Source organism: Erinaceus europaeus, chromosome 4 (assembly GCF_950295315.1).
Source record: "Erinaceus europaeus chromosome 4, mEriEur2.1, whole genome shotgun sequence".
Lineage (NCBI taxonomy): Eukaryota > Metazoa > Chordata > Mammalia > Eulipotyphla > Erinaceidae > Erinaceus > Erinaceus europaeus.
In genome coordinates, this window is record NC_080165.1 from 82,384,559 (window position 1) to 82,402,556 (window position 17,998).

Below are 17,998 nucleotides of genomic sequence, written 5' to 3' on the forward strand. Positions count from 1 at the left end.
CTGTTGAATGTAAAACATTGATTCCCCAATAAAGAAATAAATTATAAAAAAATAAAAATAAATTAAAAAAATTCCTTTGATTTGATCTTGATAACTAATAAAAGACAGGGTACAGTGTAGTGGGGTCTCATTACTGACCATCTATTTTTAGGGAAATAAGTGAATGTGAGCCATACTGGGCCTCTTAAGTCCAAGTAAGAGTCTTAAATAATCATTTATTGTTCCTGTGTCAGAGGCTAGAGTCATCCACACTTGGGTGCTGGGGAGATAGTATAATGATTCTGTAAAAGACTTTTAGGTCTGAGACTCCAGAGCTCCAGGTTCAATAACTAGCACCACCGTAAGCCAGATATGCTCTGGTGAAAAACCAAGAACAAAACCAACCAAGCACCAGCCAACCAACCAACCAAACAAACAAACAAAAAATGCTAGAGTCCTTTTATATGCTGCAATAAACCACAACTAGTCTAAGTTTTATTTATTTAATTTAATTTAATTTTTTTGCCTCCAGCTGGGGCTCGGTGCCTGCACTACGAATCTACTCTTCTTGGAAGCTATTTTTCCCATTTTGTTACTCTGTTGTTGTTATTATTATTGTTATTATTGTTTTATTGCTGTTGTTGGATAGGACAGCGATAAATCGAGAGAGGAGGGGAGACAGAGAGGGAGAGAGAAAGACAGACACCTGCAGACCTGCTTCTCCGCTCATGAAGCGACTGCCCTGCTGGTGGGGAGCCAGAAGCTTGAACTAGGATCCTTGAGCTTCCCACCATGTGCGCTTAACCTGCTGTGCTACAGCCCGATCCCAACTAGTCTGCTTTACCTTGTGTTTTCCTTTTAAAATTATTATTATTATTATTCATTTCCAGTTTTCTTTATTGGAATAATATGAGATGGAGGGAGGGAGGGAAGAAGGGAAACACACACACACACAGAGAGAGAGAGAGAGAGAGAGAGAGAGAACCCACAAGGGTATCATTTGTAGTACATTTAAGTCTTGCTCTGCCCCTGAGCCAAACCCAAGCTGCTCACTTTCACTTTGAACAACAGCAGATAGATTATCACTCTGCCATCAGTTCAGCTCCTATTTGAGGACTCTGGGCAAGCCTGTTTGAGCACCATTTTTTTTTTTAATTTCTTTATGGGGAATTAATGTTTTACATTTGACAGTAAATACAATAGTTTGTACATGCAAAACATTTCCCAGTTTTCCATATAATATTACAACCCCCACTAGTTCCTCTGTCATCCTTCTTGGATCTGTATTCTTCCCACTCACCCACCCCAGAGTCTTTTACTTTGGCGCAATATGCCTATTCCAGTTCAGGTTCTACTTGTGTTTTCTTTTCTGATCTTGTTTTTCAAATCCTGCCTGAGAGTGAGATCATCCTATATTCATCCTTCTGTTTCTGACTGATTTCACTTAACATGAATTTTTCAAGGTCCATCCAAGATCGGCTGAAAACGGTGAAGTCACCATTTTTTACAGCTGAGTAGTATTCCATTGTGTATATATACCACAACTTGCTTAGCCACTCATCTGTTGTTGGACACCTGGGTTGCTTCCAGGTTTTGGCTATTACAAATTGTGCTGCCAAGAACATCTGTGTACATAGATCTTTTTAAATGGGTGTGTTGGGTTCCTTAGGATATAACCCCAGGAGAAGAATTGCAGGATCATAGGGTAGCCTTTGGAGAGTTCTCCAGACTGTTCTCCACAGAGGTTGGACCAATTTACATTCCCACCAGCAGTGTAGGAGGGTTCCTTTGACCCTACAGCCTCTCCAGCATTTGCTGCTGTTACCTTTTCTGATGTATGAAATTCTCACAGGAGTGAAGTGATATTTCATTGTTGTCTTTATTTGCAGTACTGCCTTATCTGTGTCCCACATATTTTGATAGCTTGTGAATTCATTTTCATTGAACTCTCAAAAAATTTTGATTTCTTACTTTATTTCCTCATTGATCCAGTACTTGTTAAGGAGTGTAATGTTGAGCTTCCACATTTTGGTACTATTACTAATCTTTTGTGATTGTTAAGAGTTAGTTTCATTCCACTGTGGTCTGAGAAGATGCTTGGGATGATTTCAATGCTCTGGAATTTGATGATGCTGTCTTTCTGGCCTTTCATATGGTCTATCCTTGAGAATGACCCATGTGGACTTGAGTAAAATGTGTATTCCAGTTTCTTGGCATGAATGACTCTGAAAATGTCCAATAGTTCTAGTTTATCTTTCTCCTCATTTACCTCCCTCATGTCTTTATTGATTTTCTGCCTGGATGACCTGTCAAATTGAGAGAGTGGGGTGTTGAAGTACCCTACTATGACTGTGTTGCTGTTAATATATTGCTGTAGCTCTTTCAGTAGCCGTTTGATGTATTTAGATGGCTTCTCATTGGGTGCGTAGATGTTAATAATTGTTAAGTCCTCTTGATTGACTGACCCTTGAGCATTAAGTAGTGTCCATTCCTATCTTTTTAAGTCTTATCTATTTTAATGTCTATCATGTCAGATATGAGAATAGCTGTTCCTGCCTTTTTTTTTGTGGGCCATTGGCCTGTATGATAGCTTTCCATCCTTTCACTTTGAGTCTTTGTTTGTCTTGCTGAGTTAGGTGGGTTTCCTGTAGACAGAATATTGTTGGGTTGTGTTTTCTGATCCATCTTCATACTCTGTGTCTTTTAATAGGTGAATTCTGATAGCAAAGATTGAAGATATTTTAACGCCATTTTTGTAGAGTCTTAGAGTGTTCTAGTATATGTCCTATTTATGATGGTCTGACTGTTTATAGGAGACCTTTCAAAACTTCTTTAAGGGCAGGCTTGGTGATAGTTTATTCCTTCAACTGTTGCTTGTCTGAGAAGGTTTTTATGCCTCTATCTAGTCTGAATGACAGTCTAGCAGGATATAGTATTCTTGGTTGAAAACCTTTCTCATTGAGCACTCAATAGGTATCTTGCCATTCTCTTCTGGCCTGTAGTGTTTGTGTGGAGAAGTCATCTGCTAATCTTATGGGTTTTCCTCTGTAGGTGACTCTGTTTTTCTCTTGCAGCCTTTAGGATATCTTTATCCTTATTTCTTTCCATTCTAAATGTCTTTGGTGTCTTGGTGTCTTTAAGTCTGGGTTAATTCTGTTTGGGACCCTCTGGGATTCTTGAACCTTTATGTCTTTGATGTTGTCTGGACTAGAGAAGTTTTCAGCTATTATGGCCCGAAGAAGGCTTTCTTCCTTTCCCTCTCTTTCTTCCTCTGGTAAGCCAATAATGCGTATATTGTTTCTTTTGAAGTCATCCCATAGGTCTCTGTTGTTGTTTTCAGTATCTCTTAATCTCTTTTTGAGATCACTTACTTCTTCTTTAGTTGTGTCTAACTCATCCTAAATCTTTCTAATTCTGTCTTCAGCATCATTGTTTCTATTCTCTCCCCCCTCTACTGTTTACTGGAGTTTATCTATTTTGTTATCTGATACTGTTTTAGATTGTTCAGCTGTTGTGTTCTTAGCTCAGCTATTTCAGCTTTTAGCTCTCTAATAACCTTGAGATAATTAGTGTTTTTTTCTAGAGTCTCATTTGTTGTTTCTGCATTTCTGATGACAATTCTTTCAAACTCTTTACTCACTCCTGTGATTATTTCCTTAACTAGTGTTTGGATGTTGACCTCATTATTTAGTGCTTCACCCTCTGGAGGGCTTTTAGCTGGACTCTTGTCCTGGTTCATTTCTCCAATATTTCTTCTTGTTGGTTAAACCATTTTATATAGTATGTTATGAGGTCCCTCTCTCAGTACTTTTCAAATTTCTGATCACTATTGCCTGGATTGACTTAAAAGTTAAAGGGTTCACAGTGTGAAAGTTAACAGTTGTTTCAGTAGTATTTTAATCCTGATTTTGAGCTCAGTGGCTTAAAAGCCTCTTTTGTCTTTTTCTTCCCTGTAGGCTATTGGAGTTGAGGGCTTTGAAGCTGTAAGTAGGCTTCTTAGCTTAATCCCTCACTCCTGACCAAGAGATAAAGCAGGGTGTGGCAGAGATAATCCAGTAGTTGTGCAAAGAGACTTTCACAGCCCCATCGCTATGCCACTGAGGTATAGGTCTTCTCCTGAGTTTCCTGGTTAGTTCTCTGTCCCCTGGTGTTTGCACAGGGCCTCCCTGCCGCTACTCCAGATTCTGAGGGCAGTAGCAATGGAGACTCAGTGTTGTATTTGGTGAGTCTCAGGGGAGGCCTCTTCTCCCTTCAGCTGTCCCCTTGTTGGTGGAGCAGACTGGAGGAGGTGTCTCAACTGATAAATTGCCAGACTGTTACCATCCACTTAATGTCTCCCTAGGCTCCTCTCTGTCCACCAGCCACACGTGTTTGCACTCACTGGTGATTTGTTGGGTGATTTGTTCTAGTCCTGTCTTGTTTTGGTCTCAGGTGGTCTCCTTTGGTATTCCTAGTTATTCTTATTTTTAACCAGAGCACTGTTCAGCTCTGGCTTATGATGGTGAGGGGGATTGAACCTGGGACTTTGGAGCCTCAGGCAGGAGAGTTTCTTTGCATAACCATTATGCTATTTACCCTCTTCTCCTTTTGTTTTTTAAGTCCCACTTAAGAAAAAGGTCATACAGTATTTGCTCTTATATTTCTTAGTATGATTCGTTTCAATCCCATCCTTGATGACAAAAATGTTTTCCTCATTTCTTTTTCCTCCCTCATTTCTTTCTTTCTGTAATTAAAAAAAAATTTTCTTTAATTTTTTTATATTTTCTTTTCTTTTTACTTATTTTAAAGCAGGATCTTGATTTGTTGTAACTGACTAAGGGACATCTCTGAGGATTTCAGGAGTGCAGGGCCCCACCACTTATCCAGAAAGACCTTGGTCAGGGTCTGTATTTGACTCTACAGCCATCTGGGATGAGGCACTTTTCAGCTACTATTTCTTCAAATTCATCTGCGTTAAACTTGGTGAAGCCTCACTTCTTGGGAATGTGAATCTTCTGGCATCCAGGGAACTTGAACTCAGTCCTTCACAGAGCCTTGATCACATGCTCCTTGTTCTGCAGCTTGGTGTGGATGGACCTGATGACCTGGAGGATGTGGTCCCTGGCCACGGTGTCCTGGGGCTTTCCAAAGGCACCCAACATCCCTGTCTGGAGCCTAGGTTTAGGGACAGCAGGGAGTCAGCATAAAATACAGAGCAAGGATATAGAGCAGGAAGGGCTGTCACCAGAGTCCCTTTGGGCAGCCTGTACAAGCAATAGGCCGCACACACTATCCAGGAGGCTGCTGTTTGTAGCCACTGCAGACCAGATGCCAAGATGAGGGCATCAGGGCCAGCTAAATTAGAGGCAGTCTTTTTTTTTTCTGCTTCACTACCTGTGATGCGACCCCCCTGCAGGTGGGGAGCTGGGGGCTTGAACTGGGATCCTTACACTGGTCCTTGCATTTGGTGCCATGTCTCTCTCTTTCCCTAGTGGGGCATGGATCTGGGAAGGCAGGGCTATTACAAATAGTGCTATTATGAATCATTTCTTTCTGTGTTATATATGCAGTTTAAATTCCTAAGGGTTCTTTTCAGGTTAATAGGATGTTAGAGCTCCTGCCATCACATCCATACTGTAGCTGTAGGATGGAGGAAGTGTGAGGAGGTCACATATTTTTTTAAAAAGATATTCTCTAGGAACAATAAATACCACTTCCATATATGTTTCTGGACTTAAGCAGATGACTACACTAAGTTTTAAAAGAGATTAATTAATTCATTAATTATTTTGAGTGAGGCAGAGAGAATGAAGAGTGTCTATGGTGGGCATGGGGGGTGGGGAGTGGAGGACCAGAGACACTGCTGACAGTGGTCCTGGGTTTTAAACTTGGGATATCTGAGGTCTCAGGCATAAGCTGGTGCTTTAGTAAGCTGAACTATTTTCCCAACCCAGAAGACAAGGCTTTTTATTTTTTTAATCTAGTTGTGTGTCTAGCTAAAAAATTAAGATTTACTTGCTTAAGGAAGAGCTGAAAGTCAGCCAGCAGTCTCTGATGCATTCACAGTACTATTTTCTCCATCTTACAAATAGAGAAATTGAATCACAGAGAAGCTTAATTGACTTACTAAGATCTCAGGGCTTACAGAGCCAAAATTCAATCCCAGATCTATCAAACCTTAGAGTCCTTAAATACTATGTTGATGTTCTTCTATCTTAAAATAGTTATTTGATTTTATCCATATCTTCAACTGAATTAATATAAAGAAAATCTTCTAAGTTGTTAGGTCAATCTGTTGAAACAATGGAATCCTTTATATTAACCAGAGTTCTTGGCAAAGAATAGTACTGGTATCAACTTGTGCAATGAAACCTTTACTTATGCAGACCTTTTGGATAGGTAATTTCACAGAATTTAGTGACAGGTTTAGAAACTTGCCTAACTAACAGATTAAAGTCTTATTTTCAGGGTTATTCAGGGTTGAACAGGCTTAAACTTTATTAAAATATGTGTTGCTCAGAAAGAGATACTGGGACCAAGTAGTGGTGAGCCTGTTAAAACACATACGTTACAGTGTGCAAAAACATGGGTTCAAAAGCCTCTGATCCCCACCTGCAGAGGGGAAACTTCATAAGTGGTGAAGCAGCACTGCAGGTATCTCTAGCTCTTCACCTTACCTCCTAATTTCTCTCTGTTCCTATCCAAAACATATGAACAAATTAAATATTAAAAAAGGAAGATATACCAAAGACAGACATTGGAAAGAAGGAAATCAAATATTCTTTGCTGATGACCTCATAATATACCTATTGAACCCCAAAAGTTCCACCAAAAAACTACTGGAAATAATAAAATCAGTTCAGTAAAGTGGTGGGATACAAAATAAATACACACAAATCTATTTCTGTGTACAAATAAGGAGTCAGAAGAAAGGAAAATGAAATATTAAATTCCATTTACAGTTAAATTAAGAAAGATAAGATACCATGTGGTGAATCTAATTAAGGAAGTAAAGCTTTTTCTTTACAAGAAAAGCTACTGGAAATTTTTAAAAAAGAAACAGAAACACTGAATAGTGCTCTGGTAAAAAAAAAAAATAGAGAAGGGCATACAGAAATTGACGCACATTCCCTGAACCTGATTTGGAGGAATAAACGTTATTAAAATGGATATTCTACCAAAAGTAATCTACAATTTTAATGAAACCCTATAAAGATCCCAAGGATATTTTTCAGGAAAATTTCACTTCCTGTGCAAAAAACCATGAATAATCAAAGCACTTTGAGAAAAAAAATGAAGGTATCACAATTCTCTATTTCAATTCATATTACAAAGGAAAAGTAATTAAACCAGCTTCTTGCTGGAATAAAAATGAACATTTGGATCAGTGGAGCAGAACTGAGAGCCCAGAAGTGAGCTCACACATACACAATTACCTAATATATGACAAAGGGCCCATAACCATTCAATGGGGGTAAAGAAGCTCTCTTACAAAAAAAAAAAAAAAAAAAAAGCCCTCTTCAATAAATGGTGCTAGGAAAACTGAGCAGTCACATGTATAAAAGTGAAATTAGACTACTGTCGGGTCTCTGGTGGGGTGATCTCCAGGGGAAAGGTAACGGATAGGTTCTTTCTCACTCACGACAGGGGTGACACGAAGTAAAAGACACCGGGGAGCTCTCCTGCTGGAACTCATTTATTAGCAAGGTGGACATGAGTTAAATAGAAAACCAAACAAAGGGAATTATTATTGAAATGTGTCAGAAATTACAGATTTCTTAAAGGTCAGCTTGCCCCTATGGTAGGGGGCTGGTATGACAGGAATTGATGAGATACAAGACAGTTGTTCTCCATAATGCAAGCAACTTAATTATCCAAAGGAGAATAAAGGAGAATAAGGGAGAATAAGGGAAATAAGGGAGAGAAGCATAGGGGTTAAACCAGAAGGGTGAGACAGAGAGAAGATGGATATAAAAAAGCCATATAGTTTGGAATTTCTCTTGTCTGGAGTCTGAGGTGTGTGATGAAGTGTGTGATAAGGTGTGTTCTTCTGTGATCAGAAGGTGACTTTGAATAAGTGAATCTGTGGCCATGTGGTCTGCAGTTAATGGAGGGAAATATTGGGGTTTCTGTGGGCCTGAGAGTCGAGAAGGAAAGAACTAAGTCTGAGTTTCCCCCCTTTTGCTCACCTTGGTTGAGAGAGACTTACCAAGAGGTTATCTTCTCAGACCTCCATCCAAGGATGGGGGTGGTTCTCCCTAAGCTCTATCAGGCTTACACATAGTCCCAACAGACCACCACTTAACATCATACACCAAATCACATAAAAATAGATCAAAAACCTGGATATTAGACCATAAATTCTAAAACATATTGAAGAGGAGCTGGGTGGTGGCACACCTGGTTGAGTGCACATATTACAATGCTCAAGAACCTGGGTTTGAGCCCTCGGTCCCCACTTGCAGGGAGAAAGCTTTGTGAGTGTTGAAGCAGGGTTACTGGTGTCTCTCTGTCTCTCTCCCTCTCTATCACCTCCTTCCTTCTAGATTTATGGCTGTCTCTATCCAATAAATAAATAAAGATAATAAAAAAATTAAAAAAACATAAAGAAAACATTGGTGAAACATTGTAGGATTGTCACATCAAAGATGTATTTGGAGATTCAATCCCATGGGCATGGGAAATGAAAACAAGAGTAAATAAATGGAACTACATGAAACTAAAGAGCATCTAAACTGCAAAAAGCAAACTATACAAGGATAACAAGGCATCCTCCAAAATGGGAGAAGACATCTGCACATCACACATCTGATACCAAAAGTCTATAAAGTATTGGTATAGTTTAACAAAAGAAAAAAATAACCCAGTTATTTTAAAATGGGTCAAGAAATTGAATAGGCAGTTTTCTAAAGAAGAGATACTCGTGATTCACAAATATATGAAGACATGCTACACTTGTGGTGGGGGAGGTGGCACAGTGGATAAAGCATTAGACAGTCAAGCCTCATGAGGTCTTGAGTTCAATCACTGGCAGCACATGTACCAGAGTGATGTCTGGTTCTTTATCTCTCTCCTCCTATTTTTATCATTAGTAAATAAATAAAATATTTAAAAGAATATTTCACCTTACTTAACATTAAAGAAATGCAAATTAAAACTACACTGAGATTCCATCTCACATCTGTGAGAATGGACTACATCGACAAAACAGGAAATGACAGATATTGGCAAGGTTGTGGAAAAAAAAAGGACTGTTATATTGCTGATGGGAATGCAGACTGATGCAGCCCCCTTGGAAGACTGTATGGGGAGTCCTTAAACAAATAGGAAATGGAATTACTTTATAATACAGCAACACCATTCTTAGGCATTTATGCAAAGGACACTAAAGTATTAATTTGAAGGAATATATGTACCCCTATGCTCATAGCTGCATTATTCATAATCTCCAAAGAGTAGAAACAGCCTAATAAACACGCATTGGCAGATTACTGGATAGACAAGTTATTAGATATGTATCCAAGGAATACTACTTTAAAGTAAAAAAAAAAGATGGTATTGTATCCTTTGGATCAAAATGGATAAAACTAAAGGTGATTATGTTTAGTGAAATAAGGAAAGGGATGAAAAACAGCTACTAGATGGTTTTACTCATATGTGAAATCTAAAGAACTGATACACACAAACTTGCAAACCAAACCAAACCACAACAACAAAACACAAAAAACCTGGAAGCAAACATACTGTTTCTGAGATTTTGTAAGAATTATTGTGGTTATCTTTGTGAGGGTGGGGACATAAAATTTTGGTGGTACCCAAAAGTTCAATATGGAACAACCCCCTGTAGCCTTATGATCTTGTTACTCTATTATTAATCACAAATAAAAATGGTTTGGGAGACCTCTAATGTTTTACTTATTCTAGTTTTTGTTTGTTTTTTTTACCAGAGGATTGCTCAGCTCTGGTTTATAGTGGTACAGGGGATTGAACCTGGGACCTTGGAACCTTAGGCATGAGTCTCTTTGCATAACCATTATGCTATTTACCCCTTCCAAGTTCTTCACAATGGTAATAATTTTTGGCTCATCTGTCATTGCATCAATGTTTGACAGAAAAGGAAGAGCCACAGGATCAGCCTTGCTGTGCTTGAGGATGTTTCAACACTTGAAATGAGCTTCTGATCAGTTCTTGGCTGAAGTTCACTTGAGACCCTTTCATGAAGGCCAGGCTATTAGAGTCAGCCACCACTCTTGTTCAACCCTGTTCAAATACTCTGTAACCTGGGTTGATAACTATATCCAGTGAAAACTGGTACTGGAATCTGGAGTAACCACCTCCCTCCACCTCCACAATTCCTGAGGAATTGTGTCTTTGGATGCAACTTTCTTTTATGTAAATCTGCCCTTCTGTGGCTTCAGGGCTGGAGGAGGTTTCATGATGTGTCTGAGATCTCACAGAGGCCACAGTGAGCCTGCCCTTGGACCAAGGGGGTGACTGCTCTCATGTCCACTACTGCCAGGGACAACCCCCGAGTAGCCACAAAATCCCTCCCCACCCCAACTCCATTTCTCACATCTACCTACCCAATGTGGCTCCTGGCTGTTATTTATTTATTTATTTATTTATCAGACTACTGCTCAGCTCTAGCTTAAAGTGGTGCTTGGGATTGAACCTGGGACCTTTGGTACCTCAGGCCTGAAAGCTTTTTTGCATAACCATTATGCTACCACCCCAGCTCAAACTGTGATTTTCTAACATCTTATCTGAATAAACCTTTAATTTGTAGCATCAGTTATGAACTGAGTTTCTATTTCGTCCTTATTTCCTTTTTTAAATTTCTTTATTGGGGAATTAATACTTTACATTCAACAGTAAATACAATGGTTTGTACATGCATAACATTTCCCAGTTTTCCATATAACAATACAACCCCCACTAGGTCCTCTGTATTTCTTCCTTCCTCCATTCCATTCCGTTCCATTCCATTTCATTCGCTCTGTTCCGTCCCGTCCCGTCCCGTCCTGTTCCGTTCCGTCCTGTTCCGTCCCGTCCTGTTCCGTCCCGTCCCATCCCATCCCATCCCATCCCATCCCATTCCACTTAACTTTTTTTTCAGGGGTGAGCCCAAGAAATACAGAATTTATTCAACATTGTTATTTTCTCAGCTGCCACAGTATTTGCCAGTATACAAAGAGGATACCAACCACATACAAGTTGGCTGTACATATATTTTATATATTATATATTAAAACATATAATTATCTATATCTATCTTTCCATCTGGGTTATTGTTAGGGTAAACAAATCATACCGTTCTCAAAGCCTAACTTCTTCTTCTTCTCCTCCTCCTCCTCCTCCTCCTCTTCCTCCTCCTCCTCTTCCTCCTCCTCCTCTTTCTCCTCCTCCTTCTCCTTCTTTTTCTTTCTTCCAGTTATTTGATAGAGATAGAAATTGAAGGTGGGAGAGAATGAGAAAGACACTGGTGGACGACAGTGACAGGTTCCTCTTCATTACAGACTTCAGGCATAAGCTGTTCTGGGTCAAGATCAACCAGGCCCAGATGAAGGAGATGGTGGAGGAGCAGGTGAGCACCACAGAGCATGTATTCCAGGACCGCCAGTACCAAATCGATGCTGCCATCATCTGCATCATGAAGTTTCGGAAGATGCTCAGCTGTACAGCCAGCTTACAGGCCTGGGGACCTGTAAAAGAGGATCGAGTCTCTCATAGACAAGAGATTACATAGAGCTGGACAAGGACAACCCCAGCTAGTACCACTATGTGTCCTGACACCCGACTATGGCCTCTGGTGAGACCAGGACTATGGTTCCGGGACGCTCTGAGCTGCCGGCATGCCATTGGCAGGGAGGACAGCCTCCTGGACACCAGTCTTTCTGGAGGCTCCTGTGGGTCTTGTGGAGACCAGAGTCGAGAGTTTGGTGTTGTGTGTGATCATGAATGCACAATAAAAGACCCTACATGTTGGAAAAAATCATTTGTTTACTAATGAGAAAGATAGGAACTGAGAGAGAAAGAACCAGACACCGCTTGGCACATGTACTGCTGAGGACTGAATTTAGGACCTCATGCCTGAGAATCTAATGCTTTATCCATTGTGCTACTTCCTGGACCACACTAACTTAATTTTTTTGCTTGTTTCAATTTTGAAACATTTTTATTTTATTTTAATGAGACAGAGATAGGGATAGAGAGTGATAGAGATGGGGGGAGCTTGGGTGGTGGCTACTGAATTAAGGGCTAAATGTAAGCACCCCCTGGCTCCCCAATGGCAGGGGGGTTCACTTCACAGGGGGTGAAGCAGGTCTGCCGTTGTCTATTTTTCTCTCTCCCCTCTGTCCCTTCTCCTCTCTCAATTTCTCTCTGTCATATCCAGTAAAGAGAGAGAGAAAGAGATAGAGAGACCAGAGCACTGGCTTATTGTGGTGTTGGGGACTGAACCTGGTACTCCAAAGCCTCAGGAATGAGAGCTTTTTCCATAATTGTTAGGCTGTCTCCTCAACCCTAGTTTCCATTTTATTGTGTGTTGGGAATAGCGATGAGTTATGCCTGTTACTTGTCAGAACCAGTAAACAAAGAGGAAGGCAGGGTCATATGGGCATGATTAGAAAACATTATTTTGGTAGTAACTTGAGAACAGAAGATTTATTTAAGTTGCTTTTTGTAGAAACACTCTCTCTTTTTCTCTTAGCATCTACATGTTTGGAAGCCAACAGCTAGAGAGCTGACTTATGAGGGAAGCTAACTCATGCCAAGTGGTTTAGTGTTAGACTTATGCTCTTTCACCTAGTCTCAGAATAACTTAGCTTTATTTACTGACCTTAAGATCAGAAAACCGAGCTGCTATGCTGGCTTCCAGGAACCTAGTAAAACTGCTAGTTATCATGTTTTATGATTACTGATTTAATAATGGTTAACAAGATTGTAAGATAACAGTGGTTTTTACCTACCCCTTAAACGACTGTCCTTTGTTTTTTGCAATAATTGTTTGTTTAATACTTCACGAATTTGTGTGTTATACTTGTGTAAAGGTCATGCTAATCTTCTATATCATTAAAATTATTTGTATATGTGCCGCTTAAGTGAGCACAGTTTTATTCAGTTTCATATCTCTTCCCAGTTTGTGAGAGCTCTTAATTTTTCTTGGGCTTCACTAGAAGTGAAGAAACATATTGAATGTCATGACAACTCACAGAAAGTACACTTTACAACAAAGAGCACATGACTCATGTGTGAGGCTCTGGGATCTAGCCCTGATCACACATGGGGGCACCATGGACCACAGTAAGACAAGACCTGTATAAATTGTGAAGTGATGTTGTATGATGGTCACCTCCTCATCTGTCTATTTATCAAAGAGAAATACAGTAAGAAAAAGACTGGAAAAACTGCTTAGTTGTGATTTTTCTTTTCCTTATTTTTTTAAAAAATTTTTGTATTATCTTTATTTATTTATTGGATAAAGACAGCCAGAAATCAAGAGGGAAGGAGGAGATAGAGAGGGAGAGAGACAGAGAGACACCTGCAGCTCTGCTACACCACTGGCAAAGCTTTCCCCCTGCAGGTGGGGACTGGGGGCTTGAACCCAGGTCCTTGTGCACTGTAACATGTGCACTCAACCAGGTACACCACCACGTGGCCCCAAGTTGTGATTTTTCTTATGCCCAAGGTACTAAGTTCATTCCCTAACATCACATTAAAACCAAACCAAACCAAGGCCCTGGTATGGTGCAATGTATGAAATATTGGATTCTCAAGCGTGAGCTTTGATTCCCCATGTAGCATGTGCCAGAGTTATGCTCTGGTCCTCTCTTCCCTTTTCATTAATAAAGTAATAAATATTGGGGCCAGGTGGTGGTGCACCTGGTTAAGTGCACACACTGTAGTGCACAAAGACCTGGGTTCAAATCCTTGGCTCCCACCTGCAGGAGGAAAGCTTCACAAGTAGTGAAGTAGAGCTGCAGGGGTCTCTCTCCCTTAATATCTCCCCTTCTCCTCTCAATTTCTCTCTGTGTCTACCCAATAATATATATATATAGTTAAAAAAGAAGAAATATATTAAAAATGAATGGAGAAACATATGATAAGAACTCAGAGAGAAATGTGTTGATGGATGAGATTGTCAGAGCTTGGCAGAGATTTCTACTTATTTGCCATGCCTCTTTTATTTAGTAATTTGTGAATTTCAAACACAAATAAGATGGAGTAGGGTGGAGAGATAAAAGAAACAGAGAGAGAAAGAGAGAGAAAAAGTGAGCTGGACTAGGGACTAGATATAGTATCAAATACAAATTATCAGTAGTATTTAGTAGCTTTTCCCATTAACTTTGTATTAATTTGATATTAAATAAAGTACACATTAATACACATTACTTATGAAAAAATATTTTAATGTTACCTTTTTATTTATTTATTTTTTATTTATAAAAAGGAAACATTGATAAGAGGGGTACAATTCCATACAATTCCCACCACCAGATCTCTGTATCCCATCCCCTTCCCCAATAGCTTTCCTACAGGTCAAGCCATACTCCCAGCCTGTCTCTCTCTTTCCCTAGTGGGGAAGGGCTCTGGGGAAGTGGAGCTCCACGACACATTGGTGGGGTCATCTGTCCAGGGAAGTCTGGTTGGCATCATGTTAGCATCTGGAACCTGGTGGTTGAAAAGAGAGTTAACATACAAAGCCAAACAAATTGCTGACTAATCATGGACCTAAAGGCTGGAATGGTGCAGATGAAGAGTTGGGGTGGGGGGGTCCCTCCATTTTGTAGATAGCTAGTAGGCATATTTTTGTTATATTCCAAAACCTCAAAAAAAGAAAAAGAGGTGAAATCTCCATTTTAATGATTCTTTGCCAGAAGTATCTGTGGTGAAACTTGCACTCATGGATTTTCTTAACTATTGAACTGTGACCCAAATGTTTTTCAGATCTCCATGTTTCTCATTTCATGTGTTGTCCTCAAACTTTATCCTTCATTATGATATCATGGTTACTATAATTGACTTAAACTGAAAAAGAATATTTTTCTGAGACCAAAAAGAGGCCTATCTTCCATTAACTAGTATGTTTAAAAATAAACAAATCTGTAATTTTGTCAGCAAGGCAAAAAACAGCAGAAGTCAGATAAAATTTGTACTGCACAGTTTTCATTTAAATTATATTCAATATAAAATAAGTAAAACATCACTACCATCCCAAAATTTAAGTAGTATGCTTAATATCTGATTTGAAATCTGTTCATTCTTTGTTGACTATAATTAATATTCAACAAATATTCTCTGACACCTGCTATGTCCATCATTATTAATGCAAAAGAGAAAGATGAATAAGTCAAAGATTTATCTCATTTGGAATGCTTTCAACAGCAAGTTTCATAATAAGCATTTCAAGGTATATTAGGTAGTCAGTTATGGATGAGTCAGTGGTAGAGTGATTATCTTGCATGTGTGATGCTTTATGTTTGTGCTTGGCATGACATATGCTGGAATGGTGCTCAGGGTGTGTGTGTGTGTATCTTGTAAAATAAATAAATATTGGGGCTGTGTGGTGGCACGCCTCTTTGAGCGTACATTTTAAAAAATATTTATTATTTATTTATTTATTCCCTTTTGTTGCCCTTGTTGTTTTATTGTTGTAGTTATTATTGTTGTTGTCGTTGTTGGATAGGACAGAGAGAAATGGAGAGAGGAGGGGAAGACAGAGAGGAAGAGAGAAAGATAGACACCTGCAGACCTGCTTCACCGCCTGTGAAGCGACTCCCCTGCAGGTGGGGAGCCGGGGTTCGAACCGGGATCCTTATGCCGGTCCTTGTGCTTTGCGCCACCTGCGCTTAACCCGCTGCACTACAGCACAACTCCCTTGAGCGTACATCTTACAGTGTGCAAGGACCCAGGTTCGAGTCCCTGGTCCCCATCTGGAGGGGGAAAGCTTCATGAGTGGCGAAGCAATGATGCAGGTGTCTCTCTGTCTTTCTCCCTGTCTATCACCCCATTTTCTCTTTATTCTCTATGTATATCCAATGAATAAATAAAGATTAAAAAACAAAAAATTAAAAAACAAAATAAGTAAATATTGGTAATCAGTAAGTGGCTCAACTTGTAGACTTGTGGAGTGCAAATGTCATCATGCACAGGACTCCTAGTAACTCAATAAGTGCAGCAACAAGTCGAAAGACAATAACTTGGGTCCACCTGCGTATCAGATTTCAGGTTCAGGGAAAAACTAATAAAGTCATGGGGCCTTTGGAATATAACTAAAATGACCTACTAGCTATTTCCAAGATAGAGACCCCAAATCTTCATCTGCAATATTCCAGCCTTTAGGTTCATGATTAATCAACAATTTGTATGGATTTGTATGTTAACTTTTTTTCAGCCACCAGGTTCCAGATGTTACCATGATGCTAACTGGACTTCCCTGGGCAGACAACTCCACCAATGTGTCCTGAAGTCCCGCTTCCCCAGAGCCCTGTCCCACTAGAGAAAGAGAGAGACAGGCTGGGAGTATGGATCGATCTAACAACATTCACGTTCAGCAGGGAAGCAATTACAGAAGCCAGACCGTCCACCTTCTGCACCCCATAATGGCCCTGGGTCCATATTGCCAGAGGGTTAAAGAATAGTAAAGCTAAAAGAGGAGGGGATGGGATACGGAGTTCTGGTGGTGGGAATCGTACCCCTCTTATCCTATAGTCTTGTCAGTGTTTCCATTTTATAAATAAATAAGTAAATAAATAAAATAATTATATTAAAAAATTCCTTCAATAAATTGGGGTCTGGACTCAAACCTTGGTCATACATATGACAAAGAAACGCACCATCCAAGTGAGCTGGCTGGTCCACCAGTTGAATTTTTCAGATAGAAAGACAGGCACAGAGACAGACAGAGAAGGAAAGGAAACAATCCTTCCTCTAATGCCACTGGGACTGGAATTGATTTCACAAACATGACAAAGCAGGGGCATCAGCCAGTTGAGTGATCAATCTCATTTGATTTCAAATCAGAAAAAAGTCCTCAGGAATTTTAAAAAAAAATCTAGTCCTTTTTATAAATGTTAAAAACACATCACAGATGCCTCCTATCAGACTTTCATAAAGTCTCATTCGTAGAACTGTGCCATCTTGGTATTTCAACAGCAAAGAAGTATGGAAATGGAACTATTTCACAAAATATTATGGGCTGTATATTTTGTTTCCCAAAATAATATTAAAATTCTATTTATATGAAGAGACCTGAATGATAGTCAATTAAATTAATTTTTTTTTTATTTAAAAAAGGAAACATTAACAAAACCATAGGATAAGAGGGGTACAACTCCACACATTTCCCACAACCAGATCTCCATATCCCCTCCCCTCCCATGATAGTTTTCCTATTCTTTATCCCTCTGGGAGTATGGACCTAAGGTCATTGTGGGATGCAGAAGGTGGAAGGTCACCAATGTGTCCTGGAGCTCAGCTTCCCCAGAGACCCACCCTACTAGGGAAAGAGAGAGGCAGACTGGGAGTATGGACCGACCAGTCAACGCCCATGTTCAGCGGGGAAGCAATTACAGAAGCCAGACCTTCTACCTTCTGCAACCCACGATGACCCTGGGTCCATGCTCCCAGAGGGATAGAGAATGGGAAAGCTATCGGGGGAGGGGGTGGGATATGGAGATTGGGCGGTGGGAATTGTGTGGGGTTGTACCCCTCCTACCCTATGGTTTTGTTAATTAATCCTTTCTTAAATAAATAAATTAATAATAATAATAATAATAATAATAATAATAATAATAATAATAATTAAAAAAAAGAAGGTGGAAGGTCTGGCTTTTGTAATTGCTTCCCCACTGAACATGAACAGGTCGATCTATACCAAGCCTGCCTCTCTCTTTCCCTAGTAGGTTGGGGCTTTGGGGAAGTGGAGCTCTGCCAGGCTACCATGGGGTGCCTCTTCCCAGGTGCACACTCTCTGGGTTGGAGAGAATGCAACCAGAGCCAGCCTGAGCCTACTCATTCAGTGATGTGAGGGAGATGACCC

At 39.9% G+C, this 17,998-nt stretch overlaps 1 non-coding gene across 1 annotated transcript; it reads right to left on the reverse strand.

Moving 5' to 3' along the window:
* Positions 1 to 5,194: 5,194 nt before the first annotated feature.
* On the reverse strand, positions 5,195 to 5,328 carry LOC132538495 (small nucleolar RNA SNORA70). The gene has a single exon (XR_009549851.1). It is a non-coding gene; the product is annotated as a small nucleolar RNA SNORA70 (small nucleolar RNA).
* Between the last annotated feature and the right edge of the window lie 12,670 nt (positions 5,329 to 17,998).